The sequence below is a fragment of the Nuphar pumila genome, unplaced genomic scaffold (genome assembly GCF_984573655.1).
Source record: "Nuphar pumila unplaced genomic scaffold, dmNupPumi1.hap1.1 HAP1_SCAFFOLD_1476, whole genome shotgun sequence".
Lineage (NCBI taxonomy): Eukaryota > Viridiplantae > Streptophyta > Magnoliopsida > Nymphaeales > Nymphaeaceae > Nuphar > Nuphar pumila.
Window position 1 is genome coordinate 8,416 of NW_028323688.1, and position 14,964 is coordinate 23,379.

A 14,964-nucleotide genomic window follows, 5' to 3' on the forward strand; every position below is an offset into this window, starting at 1 on the left:
GCTTGCAGACTGTCACTCCAGTCGAAATCCTCGATTTCTACTTGGTCGTATGACATAGCTGAACGTATACCCCCTCACTCAACCAGATAAAACACAGATAATACTACCAAGAGAAACTTTGCACCTCGTGCAAACGGGTTGGAGCAAGTTTGGACAAGCAGCAATGTAACAGGATACCTTGAAGGTAGACCGAACGTCGAGCGCAATGGAACTTGAACGAAAACCAGGAACATCACTTTACAAGGGATGGGTGCTGGGGACACCTTGCAAGTGTCTTGCAAGGTGTCCCCTTGCAAGTCTGGCGTGGGGAAGAATACGAGCAATCGAACCACTCATGCTGCATGAGTCATGCACCGTCACAGCGGCATCTCCTCTTTCTGCCAGAGACACTGCCATTGCGGTGTGCGACAGCTTTTAATCAGTAAATTGATGCAATGCCTGGCGCCGACAAATTTGCGGGCCACGTGTACACCCCGCAAATGGTGGGGGCCCATGCCGTGCGGTCGTCAACCGACTTCTGCCGTCGTGTCACTGGGCCCCAGTGCGCACGTTCGCTAGCAACGGATACGCATTGGCAGGGCAGCAAGGAAGCAGGGATCACATATGTGAGCAACAAATTTCCTGTTGCGCTGGATGCGAATCCTTATCTCTGATTCACCGTCCAGGCACATCTATGCGATGTCTGCACATGCCGCGCTGTCTCTGGAGAGTATTTCCTCGAAAATACAATCTCTGGGACGAAAGCATTTTGCACGCCAACTACTGCGCAGTCCTAACGTCGTCATGACACGATTCGTGTGGTCTTCCCGGCACAGTCGAAAAGCCGTGTGTAAGTGAGTGCCAACTGGTGTGCGCAATGTACACCGCCAGCGTCATTACCGTGCGGTAATCTGATGTTGCAGGTGATCAGAGACGCTGCCAAGAATGGAGCAAAGCCTGGCAACATCCTCGTCGACTCATCGAATGATACATACGGTGATCAGACGCACACTTCTTCCATTTCGACAAAAGAGTTGGAGGTACAGGTGATCGAAACCTGGACTTTCTGCATGCAAAGCAGACACTCTACCACTGAGTTATACCCCCATCCCGCCGATCATGATGCTTGGCGCCAACTTACATTCCCTTGCGTAACATTTGCTGTACATAAGTATATTTTTTATCGTGTCGACAAGCCATATGAGGTACCACCTGTTACCGGCATACACTCGCTGCCAGCGTTCCGGCTCTGCGACCAGTCACTTATTTTGAGCCAAAGGCACGATGCACATCTCAATATGCGTAGGGATGAACAAGTGGCACCCTCTTGTGCATGTCAGTTATCACTTTGGCGCCAGTTTGTTGCAACGAAAGGCAATTATTCCCTTGCCTGTCGTTTCAAAGGGCACGCTCTTCACTGCCACTTTGCAGCCATCTCTTGATTGGCACAGAGGTTGCCGTTGAAACCCGTGGTTGGGGTTGTAAGCGAGGACGGTTCATGTCCGATGCGCCACATGTCCGTGTAATTGGGTACGAGAGCATAAATCGTCGATCGTGTTGGTTTCAATGTGTAATTGTCAATGTCCGCCGTGCGCATGCTCTAGGAAGGAGCTGCTGCATAATTCGGCGACATGGAGGTGACTGGGACGCAAATCCCAAACGCACTGACACACATAGCTCAGGCCGCACTGCATATATTTTGTACGTGCATTGCATGCATACGGCATTTGCTTGGAACTTTGATGACGATTTTTTTCCAATTTTTAAAGTCCGCGTTGGCTCTTTCAAGAAAGGATCACGAAGCTCGTCAGTGTCAGCTGTGGGCGCAAGGCCGAGATCTTGGCTGCCAATGTCGCAAGCAGGGGACTATTGTCCTGCATTGCAAACCGCAAAAGGCTGGAGGAGTTTTGTCGGACGACGAGGCGCCTCTCGACGAGACACACGTTTTTCAAACGACGACTTGTGTTCAAACGACGTGAAATGGACGGTCAGTTTATCCACCGCGCTTCCGCAAGCCTCCCTAGTTGCATTCCCCTCCGGTATATGCTGCATCCCTCACCTTTAGCGCGAGTTTATCCATGGCTGTCTCTGGACGACAAGCGAGTACAAGCACTTTTTTTTTCAAAGTCGTCGCAGCAGGCAACGCACATACAGATGAGACGGAGTGACGGTGAGGAACAAGCCGTTGGCCCGCAACAAGCATGCGCCACATGGTGCCGCGACCTGTGCGCGGGGGAGTGATGGCGTAAGAGAGCGTGCTGAAGAGTGCGCTTCCCATGTCCGAATGTCATTCAGTGCCCACAAAATTCCGCCTTTTGCATGTCCATCAACATTCTGGCCAATCGTGCCATTGGCAGCAGACGCACAGCAACATTATGGTACTCGTGGAATGAGTTGCGACGGCGGGGCGATGCAGTGGAAATACCATTTGAAAGTTGCACATGGCATCAGTGGCCTCATGATCGGCCGTTTACAGCACAGCAGGGCAATGTCCGATTATGCGACCACGGGGCACATCGATTCAGTGCATAAGCAGCCGCAGCGGAACATTGGGTGTGCAGAAAAGGAGCGGCCCGCAGACACTGTCGAGGGCGTGTCCGAGAGTTATCTGGCGTCGCGAGGGTCATGACCGGGCGATCTGCTCGGCGACATGACTGTAAATAGCGGGCAGTGTTGCTTTGGGCGACCGTAACATTGATCGCCCGGTTCGAGGTGTCATCATCCCCGCAGCGGGGTGCAACATCAGCAAGAGGAGCCAGGGCAGTAGACAACGGCGGTAGCTTGTGGGGCGGTTGGGTCGACTGCGATCAGCGTAGTTCATTCGCCTCGTTGAGATAATTTGCGCCCCTGGCTTGCACGAAAGACGAATGGACCCGAATCACCAAGTAGTCGCCCTCGCCGTGACCCAGGGCTGAAAATGGCACAAGTGGTTGTTCCAAGCCCAGCGGAAAAGCAAAACCTGTCTCGGACGTGCAAAGCAACGATGGCGGGGCATGTATGCCTGCTCTCAATGCATTGCCATTCAAATGAGACCAGATTCAAAGACATGTGAGTTGGGTGGGTCTCACTAGGAAGATGAGGTGGCTGGCGGACCACAGCTTGTGTTGCCCCGTGCTTGTTCTTTGACCCCAGCGCTAACCCCAGATTGTTTTACAAGAGCCCGTGGGAATGGGAACCCTGCACACTGACCAAACGACGGGAAGAGGCCAGCTTGTGATTATTGATCTTCCGTACGTGATGGGCTGACATTGCTACAGTTGGCCCTGAGTTGTAGGGTCCAGGCGGACATATAACGAATAGGATGGTGGAATCAAAATGTCTGTAGAACTCTCACTCACAGTCCAAAAGTCGACAAATGTATGCATCTAAAATGTCCTCGATCAACAAATGATCTAGGTCAATCGCTTGAAGGCCGTCCTCTGCAAGGTTTCTGGTATATGTCCGTGTCATACCTGGGTTGTGCTGTTGCTGAGATGTCCAGCACCAGACATAGGCTATGTCAGCATTGCTCCAGCCTGGAGTCCAGGGCCTGGAACTGGCCGTCTCCGTCATCTATGAAGCTCTCGCTTATCCTGGAGGCGTATGTATGGTACAATTCGACAGCTGTGTTGCACATTGCATGACATGCCAGCGCTGTAGAAACGGATGGCGGGTTACATCGCCTGAAAACAAAAAATAATCAGAAGATCCGTCATGCATCTCAGTGGCTGATATGTGCGCATAATTTGAGTCGTTTCTCATCACTGCTTCTTGCGGCTGTGGAGTTTAGATGCGATGTCATAATTTCTGGTTGGTTCCTATGGTGGTGATGTGTGACAACACCCTGGTCAGCACAGCCCCCTGTACTTGCATTGGATGCTGATAGATGGGAAAGATGTCACTTGTTAACGTGATAACTGCCTCTCAGCTGGAGGCCATTCGTAGCAAGGTGCGGACGTACTCCACGTATGTATCATTTCGACTTCTGCACCCTATGCACAAGGGACAGCTGTTCGCGTGCCTTGTAGGAGCGTCTGGCGCCATCTGACGAAGTTTCGAGAAACAAAAGTCGATTTCAAATCCACTGGAGTGAAAATATCACGCATGCTAAGGTCTTAATGGTGCTTGGCATCCTGCTGTCTCCAGGTTCCTGGTTGTAAGCAACCCAAAAACAGGGGATTCACACGGACGCATGGTGCAGGTGAAGGATGCGGAAATATCAGACAGCGCGAAACATAGACTAGAATTACATGAAAAGAGCAAGCTCAGAGCAGCGGGATGGCCGAACACGCTGGAGGTGGGTAAACCTAAGACTCCCAGACTACATTTCCCAGAGCTTGCCGCTCTGCTGCAGCGACATGCTTGAACAAATCATCCTTTTGAAGCACGGGTCTGAAATTTTCTTCGTGTCTATGTTGCGAAGTAGATCATGTACTTGCTGGGGTATGTCTATCCTCAATGCTTTCTTGGATCTGCCCACGGAGGTGTGATTGTAAATTGAACGCGACAGGACAGCCAAACAGTGCCTAACAAAACACTGTCATGGATTCAGGCACATCGGGAGCGGAAAGAGAGGGCACGTATCGAGAGGCAAGCAGCAGATGAAGCAGTAAGGCAAGAGGTAAAGCCCCTCCTTATTGCTCACAGGTCCTCAGCTGGGAGTCTAGAACACAACACCACTGACGACGCTAATGACGCAATTGGAGACAGTCTGAGATGCTGATGTATTGGGAACAGATTGGAAGGGAAGGTGTCCAGTGCTGGGACATGAATGCACTGTTTGAAAACTGAAGAATACGCGAGTGCAAATACTGCAGCGAATGCACCGCAATCAAGCACTCGAGAACGCATACAAACCACCGCCAGCATTGATGTTATGCAGATATGACATCTTTAGTACTGTCATGACCAAGCGTCTTGACTCAACTGCATTGGAACACATCCTCAACGAAGATTTCTCATTGGCACCTCCAAGAGGACTTAGGAATTGTACTGTAGGGATGTAGATCCACAGTTGCACCCGGAGTCGCCACTGTCTGCATGCATAAATCATTATCATGCAAGAGCATCGCCAAGCACCTGTCCTTATGATGATGTCTGGGGTATCCAAGAGCCATCTTGCATCCTGACTTTAGTGAGGTCTGCGGTGTCACTGGTGTGGGAAGAATGGTTGCAGTTCCAAACGTTAGAAATTCGGGGAAATAGCCCAATATCAAGGCCTGATCAGATATGGGAGCTTGCAGAATGACAAGAAGGAAGCTGAGATACAAGCAGCAAACCGCCGTGTGATCATTGAAAAGGTCAACAAGATGCTGTTCAACGAGACAGACAAAGCCAAGAACTTCCACGGTGCTGTGTTGATGTGCGATGTCCTCTCGGAGCGGTCAGCGCAAGTGGAGTTCAAACAGCAGGTCAAGGTACGAAAGAGCATCTCTACAAGCTCATCAAGAGCTGTCCATCATGTTCAATCAATCCGCTTGCAGATGTTGCTTCACACACATTTTACGGTGACTTCATGTCCACTATCGGTTTATGTGGTTGGCTCAGGTGACAAGCGCTGCATTTCATGTGAGTACTTTCTTTTATTGTGTGCTGCTTGACAGGTGCTGCATCTTGCTGCCTGGTTACTCACCAACTTGAGATTAGCACTGTACGATGGCTGACGACAGTGACAAGATAGCTTGTCCACTGCAAATTCATCTCTGAAGTCGTATGTAGCAGAAGGCACGGCCATTGCCAATGGCAGTGGGGACCAACAGAGGAGCGGCTTCCACGTATCAGGGGTGAGGCTGGAAGGAGCAGGCAGTTGCTGATCTATATCGAGACAGGGAATCTGACTGAGGCAGCGTCAAGGCACCGACAACAGCTGCAATGTGAAAAAACAAACAACATGCGCCACCCCAAGCGGGCCATGGCCGTGGAGACAGCCATGGCTGAGATCGCGGCTGAACTGCTCCGATGTAAGCCTGGGTTGGTTGCTCCATTAGCAAGCACCTGCCGGATGCTGTCTCCGGGGTGCGCTGAGCCACAGCGTGCCGCCTTGCCTCTCGGACATAGGGACTGTGCAAGGGTGAAACTAAGCCTTATTCAGCACGAGGAGGGTGTGTGCGCGCGGCCTAGTTTTTCCGACATGGGGGCGGTGCGCGGTGCAGGCGCTCACGATGGCTCAGGAGCAAACTTTCATTCGGCAGCAACGGGAGCAGCTTGAGCTAGCCGAGGAAGCGGAACTGCAGAAGCTTCGAGAGCAGAAGCAGCGAGCTCTTGACCAGCGGGATGCCCAGATGGTACAACTCGAGCAGCTCAAGCGCGCCATCCTTGCCGAGCGCGAGCAAAATAGGGTCGAGGTGCGAAAGTCAAACTCTCCTGGAGCCGTGATATGGAGATGATGCGTCCATTGACAAACACTGCTGCATCCACCTGGACATCGGCGACTCCCTGTGTGGCTTGGAACGCGCTGGGCAAAGTCAACTCAGCTCCCCTGAGAGGTCACGATACCTAATCTTCCGCCTATGGTCAAGTGGTGAAACTGCCCACATTCAAATCGAGGGGTCGTGCGTTCCGATGTGACGAGGACGCTGGTGTTTATAGTTGCTCTTGAGGCAAATTTCACCGTAGACTATGCCTGCCGAGGTCTGGAGCATCCTATTCCATGATCGAGTGTCCACCAGTAGGTAATTGACAAATCAAGCGATGCTTTCTTAGGCAGCAGATCACCCTTGGCCATTAGAATTGCTGCCAATGGCGCGGACACCGTGTCTCAGCCCCAAAGACTGTGGGAGTCAGAGCAGTGGTTCCAATTTCACAGGTGGCCGATTTGGAGGATATCCTGAGCAAACGAAGGTGTGGGGTGAGCGGAATTCTTTTATGGCACGGCATTTTGCGGCACCGACAGATCCCCAAGTAGTTCGTGGAGTTGCCAATGTCCATGAGGATGCAGTAGTGTCGTAACAACATACATCCTCATCATGGAGCCACAGCGGTACCCCACACGTCACCGTGATGCAGCCCCTCAGAACTGACCAGAACCAGCAGAGAGCTCTCTGGTGGAAAGCTGACCTGGATCGGCATCGCAGGGAGCCATGTTGCGTGAGAAGGCCAAGGAGGAGGCGAAGGACATGCACGAGAAGGAGCTCAAGGCGCGTGAGCGCATGCAGCGCGCCAATTGGGAGACGGCGCGCGCCAATGACGCGCTGAGGCAGTTCAAGCTCAAGGAGGCAGAGCGGGATCACTCGATGGACCTTGCCATTGAGGCGTACGCAGTCAAGAAGGAGGGCCTCGCGCAGATGCGCAAACAGCGCGAAGCAGAGCGGGCGGCAGCGAAGGAAGCGCGGCGAAAGGCAATGGTGTGTTACTCTCTCACCAGGCGTTCAGTGTGCTTCTTGCAATAGCGTAAGGATCGCAGTGTGCCGATTCCTCTTGCATGCTGTCATGGGAAATGGCGGAAATCGTGGTGTGCTGTGGGTGGTCAGGCTCAGCGTGCAAATCACACACTAAAAACGGCGATACGAAGTGCCTTTTGTGTAAACTCTTCTAGGCAAAGCAAAAGTAGGCCAAGTCTTCCTGTTACCCTGTGTCGGTGTTGTTCTCTTCGCTTTCCATGAGACCATTGCAACTACCTTGGCATGCACAGCATGTGCCCCACCAACAAAAATGGCGTGCACCAACTGTGTAGGGTCGCCGTGGGCAATGGGCGAGACATTCATGGCCGGCCTCTTGCTCAATGCACATAACAGACCGTCAGGAATCGTGCCCTGGAATTCATGACGGTCCGGACTCACCCTGCATTCTAGGCGACCATCATAAAGCATGACGGTGCATGCGCACAGGTGGAGCTGATGGAGACAAAGTTTGCGGAAGCGATGTCGAACGAGAACACACGACTGGACCGCGACGTCAAGTTGGCGGAGGACAAGAATGCTGCAGAGCTTGCAGAGCGTGAGCGGCAGAGGCGCGAGGAGTGGGAGGCCATTTGCCGCTCACGCAGCCAGCAGCTGCACATGAAGCAAGAGCGCCTTGTGCGCACAAAGGCTGGGGAGCAGCAGTTCGTGGCTGCCTGGAAGGTGCGAAGCACACACGGTTCTGTCACAGTCCGCATCGTACGTACACGCTAATTGTGGGTGGGCACTGCCAACACACACCACAGCCGGGGCTATCCTAGTAATAGCGACATCGAAGAGTCATACCATCTCTCAAAGGGGCATGCAGCCTGAGAAGTTTCAGAAGAATTTTGTGAGGAGGTGGCCGTCAGGGTCACATTTTGGCAAATTCTGCCTAAGTCCCAATCGCCATCACACCAACCCAGTGAGTGGACAGCTCCTTGGGGTTCTTCTGTCGTCTGCTCATCTCCAACACAAACTCCAAGCCTGGAGCACCCCAGCAACGATTTCATATCTTCAAGGCTGCAGCTGTGTTCCCGTTGTTCTCACAATAAAGGGTGGGCATGCAGGAACGGACCAAGCAACTGCAGCAAGAAGAGATGGACGAGGCCAAGGAGCGCTTTGAACGCGCAGCGCGCACGTGCAACTTCCAGAAGCACCAGGCTTCTCTCAAGCAGCGCAAAAAGGAGAAGGAGCGGATGCTGTTGCTGCAGGAGGCAGCCATGCTGGAAGACATGCAGCAGGGCGGGGAGACCCAGTTCCAGACGTACGCAAACGAGTTCATCGAGGAATACAAACGCCAGGGCAGGCCGGTCCAGCCAATGCAGCTGCTGATGGCCAAACCCCCTCCATTTGACAGCGCCTGAGCGGAGTATCTTGAGATAGCGCCGCCACACGTCGAACGCTCAGGGGCCAGTTGGGATGAACGTTGCACTTGAGAAAAGCGAAATCGAAAAGTGCTTTCATGCAACTATCTTTACGTGTCTTCCGTATGCGCGGCTGACGGTTGGCAAGAGAATTGTGGTAGCACTGTTTAGTAGTGAGCAAGGCGATGCTGTCTTGAACATGACAGCAGAGATGCAGCTGGCAGACAATTCCATGAAGCAACTTCAAACAATCGCATGGATGCGTATGCAAGCGGAAATTCTTGTGCTGCTCACAATCACAATTGTGATTGCAATGCAACAGCTGACAGAACTCAGCAGACCTGACTGACTGTGAAGCCCACTCCCAGGCCCAAACTTTACATCACTGGACATGCACACACACGCACAATTGAGTACACATAGATGCATGTGCAGCGACACTTGCTGAGCCGTATACGGAGACAGCAACCCCGCCAATTTTTGCCTCACTATGCATTCCTCGTAACATCTAGTCTATGATACCCCAGCGCGACTTCACAATGAACCGTCCTCGGACAACAACAGCAGACATGCATCTCCTCGACATTCCATAGCGTCCGCTCAAGCTTTCATGCGTTACCCCGTGTCAGTCCGTGTTTCCGCTCTTCTCCTTAAAGAAGAAGGGAGCCGGCTTGAAGAGCACCGCAGCGAGCAAAAATACAGCATTTCTGAAACTCCAATAGCATGTGCTCCTCGCTGCGTGCAAGCCTGTGTTGCTTATGAACTCTGAAGGGACACTAATCGATGTCCAGTGCTGTGCATCCAACCATGATCAATTCCCCAGATGGTTTTTGTCTTGTCGGTGCACGGGTGAATGCTTGAAGTTCAGGAACGTAAGATTGCTTGAATGCTGGTATGGGATTCAAGCTGGCTGCGCTCCGACTTGGTGTCTCAGGCCTACTATGCTGCCATTGGCAACATGACCGCGTCGCATGTGAGCGTTTGCGGACATCACAGTCTGCAAGCTGAAGGATGAGCTGTCATCATTACTTTCCCTGCCAACAAGATGAGCTTTAGGCTGGGGCCCATCGTGTCACGCACTGACGACAAGGTGTTTTTGGCTGCATAACATGCTTCAAACCGTGAACAAAGATACATCAATGTTCATAAAGAAGCCACACTGGTTCATGGATGGGGCGAGTGTAATGATGTGGCACTGTCATTTCTGATCTTGGCATCGAATGCCCACATTGTTACATCGGATGCCCTTCAGGAGCCGCACCTGTCCTCGCACGTAAAACATATTGCCATAGCGAGATTGCAGCTCAATCCAGAACGGCCGCCTCAAGACCCCCAGAAGTATGTCGTCTCCTATGTAGTCGTACTAAAAAATGTTGGGCGACATCGGGTCAAACTGTAGCAAAACTGTCTTGCTGTCGACTCCCCACACGCGGCGAGCCTCGTTCAGGGACGCCTGGTCCAAGTCAGACTTGGTGAAACTCGAAAGCCTGTGTCACTGCATGCAACCTATCTGTTGATGCCGTCGAAAGAGCCTTCGTCAAGCTCGAAACCGGTCACGGCAGCCGGGTGTAATACCATCCGTTAACTACACCCACCCATTGTACATGAAACCCATCGCTCTTGCTGCACGTTGGCTTTGCGCCATCGGCGATGGCCGACGTCTCAGGCAAGGATAGTTTTCCCGTAAACCTTTGCCGGTAATCGTCACGTGACTGATGCCATCAGCTGTGCCATGCATTGAATGGGTCAGCAAGGTACCTAGGGCGGTGAAAAGAAATGTTACGGGCTCAGGAGGTGCACCGTTCTGTGCCCACGTACTAAGCAGCTGCACACACGGAGCGAGAGGCAGTGGCGGCTATTGCAGGGCGGAACAAAGCCGATCAAGGCACCAAGCCATGCGGTAAAACCCCTCTTGACTGCGCCCTTTTACCCCACCAGCATCCGAGATGTTTGGGGTTGGGCTTTGGGGCGACTCAAACTAACGCGCGCTACCCCTTTGGCTACAACTTGTCGCCCCACCATTGTCTGAGCCTTGAGGCTACTGGGCAAACCAGCCACGCGCCAGCTGATGAGACTGGCAAGTTCTGCAGCGTTGACTAGAGGCACGGGCTCGTTGCAAACGTTGCGTACATTAGCACTGGATTGTGCATGGGGCCAATGCTGTGAGGTGCAGCCTGTGTGTTTCGGCAGCTACGCGCCAGGGCGAAATGACCTCTCCGACTTCAGATGTCCCCCAAAGCAGATGTCTTCTGGTGTGTCATTGAGATGTGAAATTTGCATCTCTTCGCATACTTTTTGCACACGGCTCTTGCGAGAACTGTGAGCCGTTGCGATGCGTTGTTGCATTTGCTGTGCATTCGCATAAGGGGGAGCATTGACGAAGGTTGGAACAAATTGAAGGTAAGCGTCTGGTCAGGTCATTTATGGCCCTGACAGAGCCTCTACTTCTGGTCTGAAATGCTTGCTGTGCAAGGTGGGCTACGATGTCCAAAGGGGCCTGAGTGGCGACGCCGCTAATGTTGTTGGGCGGAACGGACGGCACCTTTCCAAGTCACTCAGCTTCCGGCTCACCGCTGCTCGCGTAGCGCTTGGAACAATCTTTGCCATGTCCGCCTGCAATAAGCGACAGAAAGCTAGACTGATGCCTTCGAGGTGCATGTACCTGAAGCTGCCACGAGGATTTGTGTACGGTGTGTCGGAAATGTTCCAAGAATTCGTCGCAGTGCACGAAATCAAAAGATAACATTCAGGCAAGCAGACACATGCGCTATTCTCTTGTACAAACGTATTCCAATATGTCAGGCTACATAGCCACATGGAATGACCTAGCACGGGCGCAAGCCACTCACTGAAAAATGGACGGAGCTGAGAATCAGCCATGCCATCTGAGCTGGAGGCGCGATCGGGAAATTACCAAATACGAATCTTTTGATATCGTGGAGAGTTCCTCCGCCAAGCAAGCTTCCCCATGGAGAGCTAATAGGGTTGCCAACAGTGAGGCGACAACTTTGGGCTGAAACGTCGAAATCACAGAGGCACATGCATCTGATACAGAATGTAAAACTCTGATGCTTGGTAGTGTGCAGGAAATGAAAGATCTCCGATGCTGTCGATGTGCGCAGCATTGAGACTGACGCCTCAACCCTGAACCTAACGCCAGGTTCGAGACATGTGGGTACGCCATTCAGCTAAATTCTACTGCAACCACCAATTTATCTTGCTGACACTCACTCTCAAAAAGTTTTGTCCGTTTCGAAAGGACGGATGGATGCAGTGCGTATTGCGTTACGCCTGTAACATAGGGTGTGACGTGGCCTGCGACACCATCAGGCAGCCTATCTCGACTTCTGACCCACGATTTTGACTCGCCTCCAACTCTTGCCTGTACACTCTGCATCAAACGCACTTACATGCAAAGATATCCCCAAACGCAGAGTCTCGTTATCGTTGCAGCATATCTTAGAGATAGCATCATCCCTTTGCACAATCGCTACCTGCAGCGCACCCCCTCGTCGACCCCCCATCTTCCAGTATTTACATTCGTGGGTGCGATTCACGACAGTAAACGATGCTGATTTTGCCTTTATCCGTGCAACATACTTGCTGCACGGCTATGTACAAGGGTTTATCTCCATGCTGACACCGTAGAGCTCGACATTGGCCTGCATTTTGAGATTGGCTTCAAGCCGTGTATACAAGAACTGGCTCATTAAAGGCTTTCTCTGTCCTGCACAAGTATTATTTGTTCGCCACTTGAAAGCCATCCCATTTTCATTGTGATCTCGGAAGGCACCGTGCGTCGTGATTCGAGACATGCCGACAGCTCCACACATCAGCCTCAAGTATTCGCGCTCCTAGCCAAGCGCTCTAGTGTCTTAAGGGATGATATGCATTGATGTGTTGGGGTTGTGGAATTCATGTACGGCACCTGTGTTGTATCAGGTCGCCATATTGACATACACCCGCATTACTACCTCATTTGGGTTCATGCCGGTTCATGTCTTTAGGGAATCCGCAGAAATGACCCGCACTCATATGTATAGTGTGCCATTAAATGTAGCTTTGCTTGCCTGGTCTGGCATATGCGTGCGTCCGCACTGCGGTTAAGCTTGGGGACCTTCGAGCTGAAGGTGGGCAGAACGTTTGCTTGCGTTACGCCCCGCACCGCATTCCCACCCAGCCCAATCAAACATTTACTTCATAACAGTAATGCCTGTGGATATTTCCAATAAGGGAGTCACGTATGGAGCAGCGTCGACTTGGCGACGCACTTGCGTGCAGATTGCTCGAACGACAGAGATGTCTGCCCCGCATGACTCAAGTGCTCCCCCTCCTGCTCCCTACGCTCCCCCTCCTGCGCCCTACGCTGCACCACCTCAAGAGGCTCCCAAGTATGTCCCACCACCACAGCAGTACCACCAACCACCGCCTGGACAGTTCCACGCGCCGCCGAGTGCAACAGTCACCAGGGCTTCCTTCATTGACAGAAACCGCAGCATGCTGACTTGGGTGGCGCTTGGGCTTCTCATCCTCACAGTAGTCCTCCAGATAGTCATCTTGGGCATTGTCGGCGACACCCACAGACAGTTGTTTGACTAATGCACTCGGACCAAAGCGTCAGTGGTCCATGGACATGTGCGTATTCCCCTTGCAAGCTTGCTTCCATCTCTTGCACCCGACGTTCACACTCATCTCTGGGTGTTCGCCCTCTGTAACGCTGCCCAGTAGGAAGGCTTGTTTTGTTGGTTTGTGTTTTGAACACGCCAGTCAAGCGTGAGTCTTCTTCCCACTGTTGTTGCCCGGCTTCTCACGGAACTCTTCCGCACCTTCGTTGCATCTTCCACAGCACTGGTTCTGTGATGGTCCTGTGACGTTGGCATGTGAGTGCTTGTGAGAGGGCGTGTGATAATTCCTCAGGTGAGCCAACCCACTGCATGCCAGGTGCTGACCCACCCTGCAACAAAGTACTTAGGGTAAGGGCAGTGTATAGTGTATAGTGGGCGCAGTGTGCTGTCACTGGCTCGTGAGCAAAGTGCCCTTCCTTTCGGGGATTGTCCATGCAAATGCCCCACCAACAGGTACCCCACGTTTTAAAATTATTGCAAGAGGCAGGCAGCCCACTCTTGCGCCTAACAAATCGCAGGGTTGGATGTGCAGGAGAATAGGACAGCACTTCAAATATGGATGATGCCACAGCGATGATGTCGGCATAGCTGTGTGTACGCTAGGATTATGCAGGGCCCAGAAGCAGAACTTCGCCCCAGAAACACGAGGCTTTTCAAGGGCTGCCTCCGGTGAGCTGCAAGAGGAGTCAAGGGGCATTTGAGGGTTACCACCGTTGGACTGTTTATCATCAATGATGATCATTTGACATACATATTGTGCCAATTAAGTAGGACATCTACCTCTCAACACCGTGCGGCCAACATCTGTCCTATTCAATCTAATGTAATACACCTCAATTCATCTGTATGGTTGTGAATGATGCACAGCACCCATGCGCACAATGCCATTTCTGCAAATACTGCACGTCCCAGTCACAAGGACTTTTTCAGGAGCTCTGTCAGCCTTCCGGGCCGTTTCTTTGTATGATGTTGTTATTCAATTGCTCCTCTCAGGCTGAAAGTGCTGCCTTACAAATGGCATGGCCATTTCTCACAACCTTACTTCCCCACCTCTCGCATCTCGAGACATATCATTGTCTATCAGTATCATTTAAAATGATAAAGAAATGACTGTAACGCAGTGTTATTGATGCTGCTGTCATTACCGGTTATGGTAAGGTTCTGAGCTGAGGCAGTCACCCTTTTCAGCGACGACTTGTTTTCAATTACCTGGTATTCTGGGTGCATTTCAGAAGTACATGCGCTGGGAGCAGATGTGCTGTTTTATCGACTTCATCAGATAGCATTCCCCTGTTTTGCACTGAGTGATTATGGTAAACCTATCCTTTCACCGTGCAAGTTATGTCACAGTACTCTGGAGTGAGGCCACACTACTGTCCGTTCCCTTGCAAAATTAAGAGACCAGAGCGTAGTATTGATATTATTGGGCGTGCTGTGACAAGGGAGCTGGGAGCCCCCCATTGTGAAGGCGACAGCGTGGACCACTTTCTGCGACATGGCTTGACGGCCTCCAGATGATGTGTATATTATTTGAGCAGCCATTAACGGACTTACACCAGCCCTGTAGTTGGCATGCTGTTTGAACGATGTGGGCGTTTGCGGCGTCACATAAGGGCGATTCCTAGGGCCTAGGTAGGC

At 52.0% G+C, this 14,964-nt stretch overlaps 1 long non-coding RNA gene and 1 other non-coding gene across 2 annotated transcripts; one reads left to right on the forward strand and one right to left on the reverse strand.

The window, feature by feature from the left end:
- Window positions 1-1,014: 1,014 nt before the first annotated feature.
- On the reverse strand, window positions 1,015-1,086 carry TRNAA-UGC (transfer RNA alanine (anticodon UGC)). Its single transcript has one exon. It is a non-coding gene; the product is annotated as a tRNA-Ala (tRNA).
- Window positions 1,087-12,153: 11,067 nt separating this feature from the next.
- Window positions 12,154-14,080, forward strand: LOC149809263 (uncharacterized). The gene is made up of 3 exons (XR_016429800.1): window positions 12,154-12,247; window positions 12,983-13,336; window positions 13,859-14,080. It is a non-coding gene; the product is annotated as an uncharacterized LOC149809263 (long non-coding RNA).
- Window positions 14,081-14,964: the final 884 nt, after the last annotated feature.